Source organism: Pteronotus mesoamericanus, unplaced genomic scaffold, assembly GCF_021234165.1.
Source record: "Pteronotus mesoamericanus isolate MK-2021 breed Mesoamerican mustached bat unplaced genomic scaffold, CSHL_Meso_final contig_68, whole genome shotgun sequence".
NCBI lineage: Eukaryota > Metazoa > Chordata > Mammalia > Chiroptera > Mormoopidae > Pteronotus > Pteronotus mesoamericanus.
In genome coordinates this window covers 18,059,362-18,074,698 of record NW_026555234.1, presented here as the reverse complement: position 1 = coordinate 18,074,698, position 15,337 = coordinate 18,059,362, and the positions used below count along the sequence as shown (strand labels likewise).

The 15,337-nt window shown below is 36.9% G+C and overlaps 1 pseudogene; it reads left to right on the top strand.

The window, feature by feature from the left end:
• Positions 1 to 4,912: 4,912 nt before the first annotated feature.
• LOC129077644 (nucleolar and spindle-associated protein 1-like) overlaps positions 4,913 to 15,337 on the top strand; it is a 75,306-nt pseudogene continuing 64,881 nt past the window's right edge.

The following is a 15,337-nucleotide window of genomic DNA, read 5'->3' as shown; positions in this document are numbered from 1 at the left end:
TGAGTAACCATTCCATTTGGATTGGAAAGCTTATTCATATCATTCTTCCATCAACATACTTAGTATATTTTAAGCTGCCATGGACTGTCGTGAAGATTTTGAAGGATAAAGCTATAAGACCATTGCCCTTGGGGTTGTCAGACTTTTAGAATAAATAACGATTAAAAGCAAATAGAAAAAAATGAAATATGGAACTAGTGCTTCATAATCTAGTTTTCTTGTATTTTAAATTAGAAGTTTATAGTAGACTGTTTCTAATTTCAAGGCCTTTAGGTGTTTCCGATCTGAAGCCTTAGAATTCTGAAAGACAAAACAGTGACATACAAATGATTGACTTAAGATGTATATTCCAAAAGACAGGTACTTTTCTGTTTAATTTTCTGCTGTATATGCATCACATAGAACAGTGCTTTATACATAATGAGCATTATGTAGTTTCAAATGAAACTCCGTCAGAGACCATTCAATTAAAGAAAAAACAAACAAGAAACTCTCAAAACTTGTAGTTATACCTTTATATTTAGGAAGAAAATAGATGGTGAGGGCGAACCTTCCTATGTCTCACTGATTTCTCTCTCTTAGTGAGGGGAGAATGAACATTTTCCCAACACAAGATCCATCTATATTTTCCTAGGACACCAAGGGAGAACTGACTTTTCCTTATTATTGAAAAACTGACGTAATCTTGGCCCTATTTCTCTACTCATTTGGGTTTATGAGTGAAAGAACAATACTCATGCATTGACAAGATGTATTGACTTTAGTTTCCTATGACTTTAGTTGTTATTTTCCACTGAGCCTGTCTTAGCCCAGGAAAGCACTGTGAATGCTTGCAATTCCCATTTTCCTGTGAAAGGCACACTAGTGGAATTCTCTTTTCAGCAGCTTAACCTTTTTCTGCTTCATATGAGTAGGGAAAATGAGGCCAGCCCTTGGAACTCTGTATGTAATCAGTGCAGGCTGAGAGACAGAAGGCTAAGCAGTCTTCTTCCAGCCAGAATTTTTTAGGGAGCCCTCTGTATTGACTGTTAACATGATGCTATTACTTACAAGATATTTTGATTATCGTTTGGCTCTGTGTCTGAATTTTTAGAACAGGTAGAATCTGGAGGAAGAAGGGTAAGTGGATTGCTAATACTTCCAAGTTTTATGTCATTTGGAACCATAACCATGAGTCATACTCACTATATATTAGGAGTCCTCAAGTTACTATATAAATTCTCTTTTTAACTTGAAATTGTAGAGATTTTTTTCTCTTTTGACGAGAGAAGAAGGCTGTCACAGGGCATTGCATTAAAAGATGTTTTCCTCTCACAAACATTCTTCTAGTATATGCATATTACCCTCTTCTCTGAAAACATATAGCAAGCAAAGTTCTGTAATCATTTATGGCATAATCAACTTCTATTATCAAGCTACATCTCTGTACTCTCATTTCACTGGCTTCACTGATAGTAGTCATTGTTGGTTTTTAACATTAAATAGGCTTCTAAAATGGAGCAGAAAAGAATTAAGTGTTAGGAATGAAATGTGTGAAAGAAGCACAGACCATATCCAAGACTAAGGTCTTATTACTCCACATCATGAGTTCTAATGACCTGGTAAGAATATGTAAAATGACAAATAAATTCAAGGAAATATCTATAGACAGATGCATAATATCCAGTTTTAGACGGGATTAAGAAAGTGACCCCATCTTCCATATGTTAATATTACAACAAAGAAATCTCTCTTTAAGGAAAGAATAATTATTGCCAGTATGCTTTGTAATAGGTGTATTAAAAAAACTAATACTCCTGTGTATGTAATTTTAGAGTAACATTTATAGGCACTTAGCCAAGTCTGAATGACAAGACGCAGCCCAGCATTTTCACATATAGTTAGGTCATCAACTAAAAATGACTTATTAGCCATTAATTTCATGCAGCAGAGAGAAACAGAATGCTTCAATCAGAGTGCAAGTCAATAAAGTAAATCAGAGTAATGTATTCTTATTTTTTTAAGTTGCTGTTCAGATACAGTTGTCTCCATTTCTGCCCCCCACCCTCAATCTTACCCCCCTTTGGCTTTGTCCATGGGTCCTTTATACATGTTCCTTGATGACCTTTCCCCTTTTTTTCCCATATTATTCCCGTCTCCCCTCCCCTCTGATTACTGTCAATTTGTTCTTTATTTCTAAATCTATCACTGTGTTTAGGACAATCTCAGAAACTTATACTTAAAAGTGTATATATACAAAGATCTCCAACAGAATGAATAATTTAGCCAGAAATAGGATCAATAATTAGCAACAACCCAGTGACTTTAATGAACAAACCATCTAATATCAAGTTTGTAACAATTGGTGAAGGTCTGGTAGTCCAATAAGCAACCGAGCTGTACAGGATGACAGGGTTTGAGACAGGCAAAGGAATAGTTATCATGAAGCCTCATCATTTGGCATACAGTAAAAGTAAACATAAATTTCCTTGAACATTCCACACTCCCAATTTGTACACAGCGGACAGCAAGCACCTGATCTAGGAATAGACAACTTGTTCTTACTATAGATCAAAATGGGAGCCTTAAACAAATACTAGTGAAAACACCAACAGCAATAGCAGAGAAAATAATACAATGAGTGGCATAAAAATAAGCATAATAAAAATCCACATATGTTTTGTAAGGCAACAGCAGAAGAAAAATCACGTGAATGTCAGCAGAATTATGTGGTTTGTCTTGCTATTGCATATAGAGTTTCAAATAAAAATAGATTTCATATATACATGCTATTTTGTATGTAGGTCTGTGATCATTTTCAAGAAAATCCTTTTGAATTTTGGATATTGAAGAGTTTGACAAGAAACAGAGGTTCAATATAGGACCTAAAATTTTTAAGAAATGAACACCAAGAAATATAGATTAAAGCTGGCAAACACCAACCACCCACCCATAAATTTGTGCTCCCAGTTTGCAGATATTGTTCCTTGGCTTGACTTTGTGGCATGACAGTGGAGACAGGCTTTGTCACATTGAGCAGCTTGGTATTATGGTGTAGATTTTCTCAATGATTGTAGTATAAGCAGAGGCTTTCAGTTTGAAAGGGTAACTGCTAGCAAGTGAGGAAAATGAAATTTCAGGGAGAAATACCTCAGTTCACCAAGGCATTACTCTGCTGAAGAAACTCATTCTCTAAGTAAAAATAATACCAGGTATTTTGTACAGAACATTTATTCTTATGTCCTCTCCCTTTTGTTTTTTCACCTTGGTTATAATTCCCAAATTTATTAAGGCAATTAATTCTCTGTCGATGTATGTCATGTTGGTGGGAGTCATAATATTTACCATATACCTCAATCAGGGTCTGGGAACCTGATGAAGGCTTGTTAGATATAAAAAGCTTAGGCTTCACTCTATTTCTACTGAGTCAAAATGTACAATGTAACAAGATTCCCAGATGGTTCATATGCTCATTAGAATTGAGAAGCACAGTTCTGCATGAGGCCAATACATCGTATTTCCTAAATTTTATAACAAAAGCTATGAAGTTTTGGGCGAGATAACCCTTTATATTTAGAGAGGTGTAGGTTTGCTTCAACTCTAGTCTCTCTGTGTTATCTCTCTCTCTATCATCTCTCTATCTACCTATCTATCCATCTCTCCACCTACCTACCTGTTTATCTGTTGTAACCATGCTTCAGAAGTAGGATGAAATGCCATTCAAGACTTGAATCAGATTTTGACATTGAGAATGCCACACTCAACAGGAAGGTATAAATGATTCATTATTAGTTACCTAATGAAACTTGCTGAGAAGAGCAGGTTAGCTCCAAACCAGGTCTAAAAATGGCTTGAGATTTTAAGGAAGAAAGACTGGCTTGGGGATTTGAATGCAGTCAGGGCGTGGGGCACCGGTGGATTCCCATTCAAGGGATGGGGCTTTTGTGACTTGAACTTTATAGGAGAGCTGAAGGATAGACCTTTGGTGCCTCTTACCAACTTTTCTAGATGTGGAGTGGAAAAGAATTAAGGTTTAAAAACAACCAGAAACATACGACAAAATAGTCAAGTCAGGCTTTTTATTTCATTTCACCTCTGATGTTTGCCTCTGATGTTCAAATTCAATGTCAATTAGTTGAATTTAAAGCTGTTTAATGAAAGTATTATGTGCTTTATGAGGGCAGCAGCCCAAGGCTGGTAAGGGAGGTGAACTTTCTGTCAACTACCCTGTTCAAGAGCCCAACTATGTTTTCTCATCTTGAGAAATGAAATTACTGCCTTGGTCACTGCCAGTGATGTCTGAGATTCTACCCTGAAATGGGTAGAGAGTGTCTTGATGTGGCCGGGCATTATGTCTTTTGCAGGTATGAGACACACATGACCTTAATTTTATATTTTGGAAACCAATGAGGTCAGAAATTCCCAGAGTTCTTTATCCCCAAGGGACGATCTTGGGTATTAATGGTTGTTGCTGTCATTAGCTGGATCAAACAGCCAGACATGTGCACTGGCTCAAGAGTTTGCAAAATTGCTCAGATGGGGAATATCGCAATCCTGACATCCAGTTCTAAGATGGCTGCCTGAAGTTCAGCCAATTCTGTCAAACAGTAATCCCCATCCTTCATCAGGGCATCTTGGATAAGTGATGAAAACAAGCAGCATTAACCTGATCTCCAACACATGTGATTGTGGTGATTATGTAAAGTACAGGCTCTCATTGTTGTTCTCTCTGTTGATCTCAAGATTCCCAGGAGCCAAGAAGTTGGGGAGAAGGATGGTTTCCTCTAGTATTGTGACATCCAGCAAGGGATAGTGGCCATCCTCCTGCAGGTGGGACATATCAGACAGCCTATATTTGACTGTATCCTATGTGAAAGAGACCGAGCTTGAAGGGAACTGTTTCCATGATCCAAGGCATGATGAGCAACGGGGCATGGAGAGTCCCAGGCCCAGGGCCTGTGACAACCCTGTTTTCAGGAGAGCCCAGTATGCAGCTGCAACTCTCACTCTAATGGTGCATGCTGTGGAGCTTAGGAGAACAGCTTTATGTGTCAGGAACGTAAGGAACACTTACAGAAATCACGATGGTCCAGAAACTTTGAGAGGTAAGAAAGTAAGTTGCTAAAGCCTCTACAGTGAAGGGGGCCCTTGGGGGCAGCAATGTGAATGTTTATTATAGTATTATTTGAACAAACGCTTCACTGTTTTGTTGGACCCATTCATAATTTGTCAGCTCAGAAACACATCATAGGTGGTCTTAAGTAAAATTTGTAAATGAGGAATATATTGCACCTGGAAATTGAAATAAGTTGTGGTTGTTGAGAAAGTCAACAGACATTTCCCAAGTGTCAGGAATGAAGTGGCCCTCGGTGCACCAGATACTTTCAGGAAGTTAACCGAGGTGGCACAGCCTTGCATTATGGGTGGACACTGGCAGAGCCCTCTTTTTACTTCCTTTGTTAATATTTCTTCTGTATCCTGAATAAGTGTGTTAGAAATGAATCTCACTGGATGAGGTTATTCATGTGCTGTAATACCTGCGCAACGCCTGGCTGCTGAGTTACCTGATGGGCAGACTGGAAAAGTTGTATTATGTCCTTTCAGAGATAAAGGCAAATTACAATCATGAGACTGTCTGTCAGTTGCTGATTGGGAGGAACCAGCAATTTCAATAATATTGGCTATTGGGCCTTAATGGGTGGGGGGAGCGCAGCGCTAAGGCAGCAGTCACCCAGCAGGAGACATGAGTCATTCTTTCCAAGTTTAAGGTCAATCCACACTGGGCTGTTAAATGAGTAAGCAGTGGGAGCAACTGCCCATTCTCTAAACAGGCATTGTATAATGGGTTTCAATTTTTAAAGGTTCTATTTTAATTTACACTGGCCCATATTAACTATTTTAAACCACTGAGGTGAGGAGGAGAGTCTATAGAGTTCTATTTTGTCAAATAAATTTGTAAGTATCGAGGGCTTAGTTTAGTTTTAATTTATTATTTGATGGGTCAACTGTCTGTGACCACTATGGGACATTTTAGGGCACTAAGTCCATGACTATTGGAAATATAGGCAAGGTGTCCTTCTGCTGGTTGAAGTGAGACATACCCGTTTCCTATGTTCAGTAACTTCCTAAAGACTACAGGGAAGCCTTATTTAAGTTCAGCGGGGTTACCAGGTATAACTAATTTGAGCTCCAGTGTTGATTTACTCCACTAAGGTTTGATAATTGTATTTTTGAAGAAGTAGAGATGCAGAACTTATGTTGTAGAGTCACAAAAGCCATTTGGAGGAGCCATTTTATTTGATTTTACACATTATTTTAGTAAATTTTTGGTTTCTAATTACTGCAATTGTCAAGATTTGTTTCAGTTTTTTTGTGCTCTCCTCATTGTGTCTTAGTCTGTTTGGATTACTGTTATACAATATGATAGATTGGATGGCTTAAACAAAAGAAATTTATTTTCTCATGGTTTGGAGACTGGAAATCCAAGGTCAAGGTGTCCATGTGGGCAGGTCCAGGGGAGAGCCTTTTTCCAGCTTGTAGATGACTGCCTTCTGTAGAAAGACTGCATGCTCATGCCGGCTTTCCTTGGAGTATGCTTCAAGGAAACCCCGGATCTTTTTATGACCTCATTTAACTTTAATTATCTTCACACAGCCTTCTCACCAAACATTACTATATTGAACATTAAAGTTGCTACATATGAATTTTCAGGGGATATAATTCAGTCCATAATACCTTGTATCCAGGATTCATTTTCCCTCCTTCCCTCCTTCCTCTTTTCCTTGGATGAAGGATATGTTCAGATGACTTTGTTGGGAGAAGTAGGAACATGCACAGGAGACTGAGGGAGAGATATATTAGACTTTTGCCACTTTGAACATGTAAGAATTTGTAAGTAAGATATTTAATGGTATATTTATATTCCAAATTTGAGGTACAGATGATAAAGTACATAAGTGTGTGTCTTATTCTCCCTTCTATATAGTATAAATTCTACAAAGAAGAATCTTACCAGTATTTTACGGTGCTTCCATATTAGGCAATTAAAAATATTTATTGAAAATTGAAGCCATAAATGCTAAATGAAATAGCTTTATGAAGTCAGTTTTGTTTGCTTTTTACCATTATAATATAGATCATGAAAATTTTATAAAAAGTTTATGTGCTATTACCATTTAAAATGATCCTAGTTGATCATCTTCTTCACTTAAATAAGAAGGAAAAAATGCTTAGGAAATAAAAGATATCTAGCATGTAAAATAAAATCAATAATAAAAAAAGACTATGTCACTTTTGCAGCTGTATTATAAAATTTTGAATAAGCCCCATTCTCATGATTGATGGTGGAGAATCAGTCAGAAATTATTCTGCTCACATGCAAACTTTGTTCTCTCTTTTGTCTGCCATCTTCTCTTTTCCTGTCTTTAGTTTATGTTACAGTTGTATCTTTCTTAGCAAGACAGAAAGGAAGTGAAAAACCTTTTGTAAATATAGTCTGTTGCTTACATGTCTGCTTTGGCTAAATCCAGTCTGTATGTATTTTTATCTTCTGAGTTTTAGCTTTGAGAAGAAACACCTGCTTGCACTAAAAAATAGAAGCTATTTCAGGTAAAATTTTCTCCTATTGTATATATTTGGATTAATTTAAACTGCAGAAGATGTTTTGGATATACTATATGTTCTCCCTTATCTTTGCATTGACTTAAACTTCCCTGAAAAATTTTGGTTCTCACGTATGATTTTCCTCACCTTCAGATTCATCTTTATCTATTTTTTCTCCCTTTTTCTAAGAAGAAAAAAAAAGTACATTTCCTTTTTTAAGGAAAATGACATCACATCTATGCAAAACCTATCTTCTTTAGTGTTGGGAACTGTCCTGCCTGGTTTCAGGAGCTGTAGCTTTGCCAACAGGTGAGAGGGCCCCAAGGTTGGAGGTGAGCAAGGAGGCCTTGGGAAAATAGGCCACTGAGGAGACAAAACCTGTTCTCCTGGCAGGGGTACAGCCCCTGTCTCCCTCACATCACCCTGCTTGGCCCCGGAGGATGGCTGGTTAGTTAATGATGGGTAATACTCCTCGATGGCAGGGGCAACCTACGTCAGGCACCGTAGCATGGGGGCCATCAGGGAAGGACTTGAGGGACACAGAGAAGGGGCAAAAGACCCTCACCCTTTGGCTTTGTCACGGCTGGAGTTCTCATTCTATCTGAAAGAAGTCTCCTTACCTCTTGGCTGCTCTGCTCCCCCGGCCTGGCTCAGGCTTGAAACAATTCTAGAGGCAGGTACAGCCCTAAACTGGACTGGGCAACTCCCAGGGGAAACCAGGCCTAGAAGTAAATTACACTCCATGAAGCATGCTTTGTTCTTCCCTAAAGCTATGATAACTGGCTCAGAAGGACATTTACATTATTCATGGACCCTGACCCTAAACCATTTGGTGCTCTTATGTTTCCTCATCTCGGACTCATGCAAATTGGTGTGCCCCTGCCCTTTGTCTTCTTCCAACATCACTGACATTCTGTAAACTTAAGATACTGATATATTTAGATTACCTATTCATTCCTATTACCTAGGCCCCACTGATAACCCTTTCAATAAAAGCCACTGAGCACAGAGGATCAGGGCACTCTCCACTAGAAGGAACCGCCAACCCCTTCTCCTGACAGACACATTGTTTCTGGTTGAGTTTACTTCCCCAGCCATGGCGACCGGAGCAGCTCTGTGGGACAGGGTCGCCCCCGTCACTTTAGCATTCTCAGTAACAATGCTCCAACAATTACCACCATTTTTGTGTATGTTTATAAATCCTCACACTTTTGGATATTTCTCTTCAACAAATAAATATATTCAATCTTTTTTACTTAAAAATAAAACTATAAAGAATACTTTAATTTCACTTATCACTCTAGATATTGCCTATGCTCGTCTACAGGGCAGTTCACCTACATTAAGATTCTCCCTCCAGGCATGTGGTAGGATTGCTAATGAAATACAGTGGTGCCTTGGTATTTGTTGTTAATTTGTCCCGGAACTCATGTCTAGTGCCAAACTTGACGAGTTTCTAATGATGAGGCATTTTCTCTTGTGGGGCTGCATCATGACTCATACAAGCTCTAGTAATGGCGATGAGTTCTGAGCAAACACCAAGTGTGGAAACACTTTTTTCTCATCAAAACACAGCAAGTACAGGGTTTGATGGGTTCTGAAGCTGACGAGTACCGAGGTATGACTGTATGATGGACTTTACTGTCAGCAGAATCCTGTATGAACCAATTGAAAAGTCTCCACTTTCCCATACTCCTGCCACGCAACAAGTGATGGAGTCCAGAGGCAGATGTTTGTCAGCTGAGATCCCTGATTGATCATAATGTTGAGTAGATATCACTGCTTACTTGAGATAAAAATATTGTGGTATGAATAGGAAGCCTTTTTAAAATACTCACCCAAGGATATTTTTTCTTTACTTCTAGAGAGAGAAGAAGGGGGAGAGAGAAATGGGGATGTAAGAGAGAAGCATCAGTTGGTTGTTTCCTATACACAGACAGGGGATCCTGCATGACTGGACCTGGTACTGAACCCACAGCCTCGGTATGTACCCTAACAGGGAATCAGACTCACAACTCTTCGGTTACCAGATGACGGCACTCCAAACAACGGAGCCACAGCAACCTGGGCTAAACTTTTGTTTTTAAGCTCTGAGATTTGGAGTTTGCCCTTTACTTAAGCATAACATTTTTTATCCTGCTTAATATAGAAATTCATTCCAGGAATTTGGGTGCTAACATAGTAAAAACCTAAACTATCAGATAGTGTCTCACTGCCCATATGGTTAGCAAAAAAAACCCAGTTATTAATGGCTAAAAAGATAGTGATATACATTATACAGTAGCAAATCTTTTGGTTAAATAATTTCGGTTATAACTTACAAGGCAGACCATGCATCTAGTAGATGTAAAGTGTTAAAGAAAAAGATTAAAAAACAGAAGGTGTTCGGTAGCAGAGTATACTCAGTATATTTAGCAAGGTATTAAAAGAAAAATAAGGTCTCAAAATAAATTGGCCAGTATTCATAGAAGTGAATAAAAATCCAAACTCAAATTATGATATCAGTACATTTTTTTCAAATGGTCAGAATGCCTCAGGAAACAGTCTCAGGGTGGGTTCCTGACAAGCCTGAGAATTTCTAGGTGTTTGATACACCAAGGTATGGAGAGAGAGTAAGAACAAGAGAGAACAAGAATCAGAAATATAGCATATATGAAATGCATGTCTTGAAAGTAAATATATTTGCGAAGGCTGGTATATAAAAATTAAGCTGACTGGAATCAAACTGATAAGAATCCAACTATGTTTTTATCAAGAATGTCCTGTAAAAAAACCCAGCTTGGACCATAAGAGACTGTTGCTGTTTACAGCTTAAATTGACACTTGGCTCCAACTATCTATGGACAGAAAATAATCTGAAAACTATTTGCAGCCTCAAAGGAGATCATATTCCCTGATGTCCATTTCAATTGTGGCAAAGGAAGATAGTGGAAAAATATAATTGGTTTTTGATTTCTGTTGCATTCTTATGCTTTCCAAAAAATAAAAAAAAGAGTGTTTATTGTCATTTCCAGGCAATGTTTATTGGATTGTGCTTGTAGGGGTAGATAACATGTCTTCATTCATAGACCTCTGAAACAAGAATAGCTCACAGCCCCGGTTTATCTGAAATCTTTTATCCATCATTTTAAGAGAAATGTTTTTTTCATGGAGAAAACTGGCACTTTTAGTTTGATGCCATGATGACATGAAATTGTCAGCTGAGGTAAGCAAACTCTGTTCAGGAGGGAGAGTGAACAGAATATTTGGTGACCAGAATAGAGGCAGTAGTTTTTATAGTTCTTATACATTTTCCATTCTTTTTAATTCTGGAGAAAAAGTAGATTGTACTTCCATCCACTTGAATGCAGGCATGAACATGTGACTTGTTTTAGTCATGATATATGAGTAGAGGTAGGAATTGGCAAGACTCAGTGCACGACTTTCTCTTTTCCCCTCCTGCCATAATAGCTCTGGATTTTAAGGGCCCCATCAGCTGGGGTTCTGAATGAGGGCAATGTGGATTGGAATCCTCTGCTGGCCCAAGATGGGCATGAAGCCTACGCAAGAAATAGAGTTTGGGCCTTTTAAGAAGTGTGATATAGACTCTTTGTTTTTGTAAAACAATGCAAAATATTATGGGTTTTACATTACTTATATTGTGTTTTACTCTGACAGGTTTTGAAAAATGTATTTTATATGTGTTACTTCTAAATATTTACTTTTTTTTTATTGTCCTACAGCAATTTGGCTTCTGTGAGTTTCACAGCAGTAAAATTGGCCCATTAAGTTCACCCAAACTGATTATGGCTGAATTCAATGGAGGCATTTTGGTTCATATCTTATTAACATAGCTGAGGCAGCATGACTTTATTGATTTTTTTTTTTTGACCTGAAGCACTTTCCTGGATTCTGGTCACCACTGTGTTTTGATTTTGTGTTTTCCCTTAGAGCTTTTACAAATTTTCTTTTCCATTTCACATTTCTTAAAATTTAGTGTTCGGTAAGCTTCTAAAACTCTTTCATTTCCACCTGCTATCTCAGGGAAAAGCACTTAACTCCAATGATCTCACCAATTGCAAATGTCTGGGGGACCCCTCAATTAGTACCTCTAGTCCAGATTGTTTTGTGGAGTTCTGGAATCTATGTCCACTGTTTCCGGAACATCACCATGTGTATCTGCATCTCAGCATGTCCTTCCAATATGTTCTTCACTGTAATTTTTCTTTCCTGGTGAACATTATCAGTTGATCTCCATTTGTTTGTTAAACCTCTCAACTTGTAGATTCCCAAGACTTTTGTGTATCTCCGTCACATATACCTAAATGATGTCTAAGAGCTGCTTATTTTAACTCTTTGATATGAACAATCATCATATTTCTCTCTATTCCCATTGCCACTATTTTCGTTTTATTTCCTTAATGGATGTGTAGTGGGAAGTAACCTCACAAACCCTTTAACAAGTTTTTTCTCTTTTTGTCACACAATTCTGAATTGAAGATTTCTCACCATTCTCTGTAAGTCTGTTCTAGTTTATTAAATTTCTCTCTGTTCAGTCGAGAGACATAAATTTAACCCATAAATTTGATGAAGCATCTCATCAAATTTATTAATATATTTCTCTTTATACTTTTGAGAAACTTTTTGAGGAGGAATGATGTTGATTTCACTAATTCTGTTTTCCTTATCCATCGTCCAGAAAGCAAAACTAACTCACCTGATAATATTTAAGGTCATGAATAAGTCTCTTTTTTTATTGTTGTTCAGGTACAGGTGTCTCCATTTTCCCCTGACCATTCCCCCCTGTCCCACTCATCCTTGCCTCTTGCTCTTGAACCTATCCCCTTTGGCTTTGTCCATGTGCCCTGTATACATGTTCCTTGATAACCCGTCCCCTATTTTCCTCCATTATCACCGTCTTGCCTCCCTTCTGGTTACTGCCAGTTTGTTCTTTATTTCAATGTCTCTGGTTATATTTTGCTTGCTTTTTGTTTTGTTGATTAGGTTCTACTTATAGGTGGGATCATATGATATTTGCTTTTCACCACCTGGTTTATTTCACTTAGCATAATATTCTCCAGTTCCATCTATGCTGTTGCGAAGATTAGGACCCCCTTCTTTCTTTCTGCTGCGTAGCATTCCATTGCATAAATGTGCCATAGTTTTTTGATCCACTCATTTACTGATGAGCACTTACATTGCTTCCAGTGCTTGGCTATTGTAAATTGTGCTGTTATGAACACTGGGGTGGATAGGCTCTTTTGAATTGGTGTTCAGAATTTTTAGGGTATAATCCCAGCAGTGGAATTGCTGGATCAAAGGGCAGTTCCATTTTTAGTTTTTTGAGGAAATTCCATAGTTTTCCACAGTGGCTGCACCAGTCTGCATTCCCACCAACAATGTACTAGGGTTCCCTTTTCTCCAAAACCTTGCCAGCAATTTTTTGTTGATTTAGTTATGATGGCCGTTCTGACTGGTATGAAGTGGTATCTCATTGTGGTTTTAATTTGCATTTCTCTGATGGCTATTGGTGCTGAACATCCTTTCATATGTTTTCGGGCCCTCTGTATGTCCTCTTCGAAGTGTCTGTTCAGGTCCTTTGCCCATTTTTTAATTGGGTTGTTTGTCTTCCTAGAATGGAATTGCGCGAGTTCTTTACAAACTTTGGAGATCAAACCCTTGCCCGAGGTATCATTTGCAAATACGTTTTCCCATATGGTTGGCTCCCTTTTCTTTTTACTGATGTTTTCTTTAGCGATGCAGAAGCTTCTTATTTTGATGAGGTCCCATTAAGTTTATGACTAAGTTTCTTTCAGTATAACTAATAGTTGGGTTATTATTATTAGCTATACATAATTTAGGTAAACTTTAAGTTATTGTATGTAACCATAGTAAATAGTTCTTGGTAAACAGAAATGGCTATTCAAATTTCGTTACTGTCTCTTTGCCAAATTGTGCTGTGAATGAATTATAATGTTTATAGTACCTATAGAATACAATGAAATGAAAGTGATTTGTTCATAAGATTCTATGATATAAAATATTTATACTTATAAAATACTACCTTCAAATCCCAACACATAATTAAAATAGAGTGAAATCAAGTGGGCTTTGGAAGAGATAATTATTTCTTGAGATTTTAAAAAATTAAATTTTTGTCTTAACATTTAAAAAATATTTTTGTTTTAACATTATTGTCTTAATATTTAAAAAAATTAAAACACCACAAGCATTAAATTCATATAAAATTTCATAGATTAAACAAAAAATAAATAAAATGAAATTTATTAAGAATGGGAACATGTGAATCTTAACATATTCCACCCAATTTAAGACTAAATAGCTTTTTGACTGATGGTGAGGTTGGCTTTGATAAAAAAAATAAATAATTCCAAATAAACCAATTTTTGAAGGTCAGTTTTCATCATTAACAAGAGTGAGCTATGAAGAAACAAGAGTTAATGCTTTCTTTTTTCTTTTTTTGGCATAAGCTGGAAAAATAATTAGAACAGATTCTAAGTACAACTATTGATAATACAGAACTTGTATAGTACATGCAAGAAGTTCTTTCAGAAGCATGTTTTATTATTTTTCCGAAAGTCGCAGATGTTAGCTGTTTTTACATCAAAATAATGATGTTAGTCATGAGTTTCTTGGAAAAAGCATTTTTAAAAAGCTTTTGAGCAGATGAGATGGTAGATGTGTTCTTTGGAGAAAATAAAAAGAGTCATGTTTTCAGTAGAATATCATGAGCAGAAATTCTTTGGCAGCAGCCTTTGAACAGATATTTTAAGTACATGCCGAAAAGTTGGTAGAGAGAGACTCAAACTACAAACTAACATATGAGAAGTGGGATATCAAAAGGCCAAAACAGAACCTGAAAATGACAAACTTCTTAGGAACCAAGAATCCAGAGGAAAACATGAGTTTTTATTCATATATTTTACACTTTTCTGTTAAACTGTATCTCACATACAAAAAATGAATACAATATAAAATGTAAAGTTCTATAATTTCACTTAGTGTGAACACCTGATTGTTAAAACTACTCACATAAAAATATAAAACAATGCCAGCAGGCAGAGGCCCACCCCCTCTGCTTTTACTCCCTACAGAGTGACTATCCTGAATTCTGTGCAGAGACTATACCTGTTTTACAACTTAACCACACAAACAAATGGAACTATATTATTTGTGCGTGTTTTTCTCTCTCAACATTGTTTGTGTTGCAAACATGTTTTTGTGGTTGCAATAGAATATTTTCTTTCATGAATAGAATTCTATTTTATGACTATATTAAGGTCAACTTATTTTACTGTTGCCAGGCATTTTGGTTGTTTTTAGTCTGCATCTAATAGAAATAATATTGCTATAAACACTATTGTTTATCATGTGTGCAGTTAAGGGGATTTCTGATTCATAGGAAATGCTTGCTTTCAGTTTTAGTAGATGCTACCACTTCTCCAAAATGATTAAACAATTGATGTTTCCACAGATATATATATATGGACATTCTAGTTGCTTGCATCCTCACTATTTGTAGGTGATGCCAGTCATTTTAATTTTAGCCATTTTGGTGAAGTTGTGTATTTGAATCACATTGATTTTAGTTTGGTTTCCTTATTGCTAATAAGGTTGTACACCATTTCATATGCTTGTTAATTGTTTGAACATTCTTCTTTACTTGTGGAAGGTTTTTCTCCACTTTTTTTTTTTTTTACTGAGGTCTATCTTTTCATATACAAATATAGATGGAATTCTTTTCATGTTATGGCTG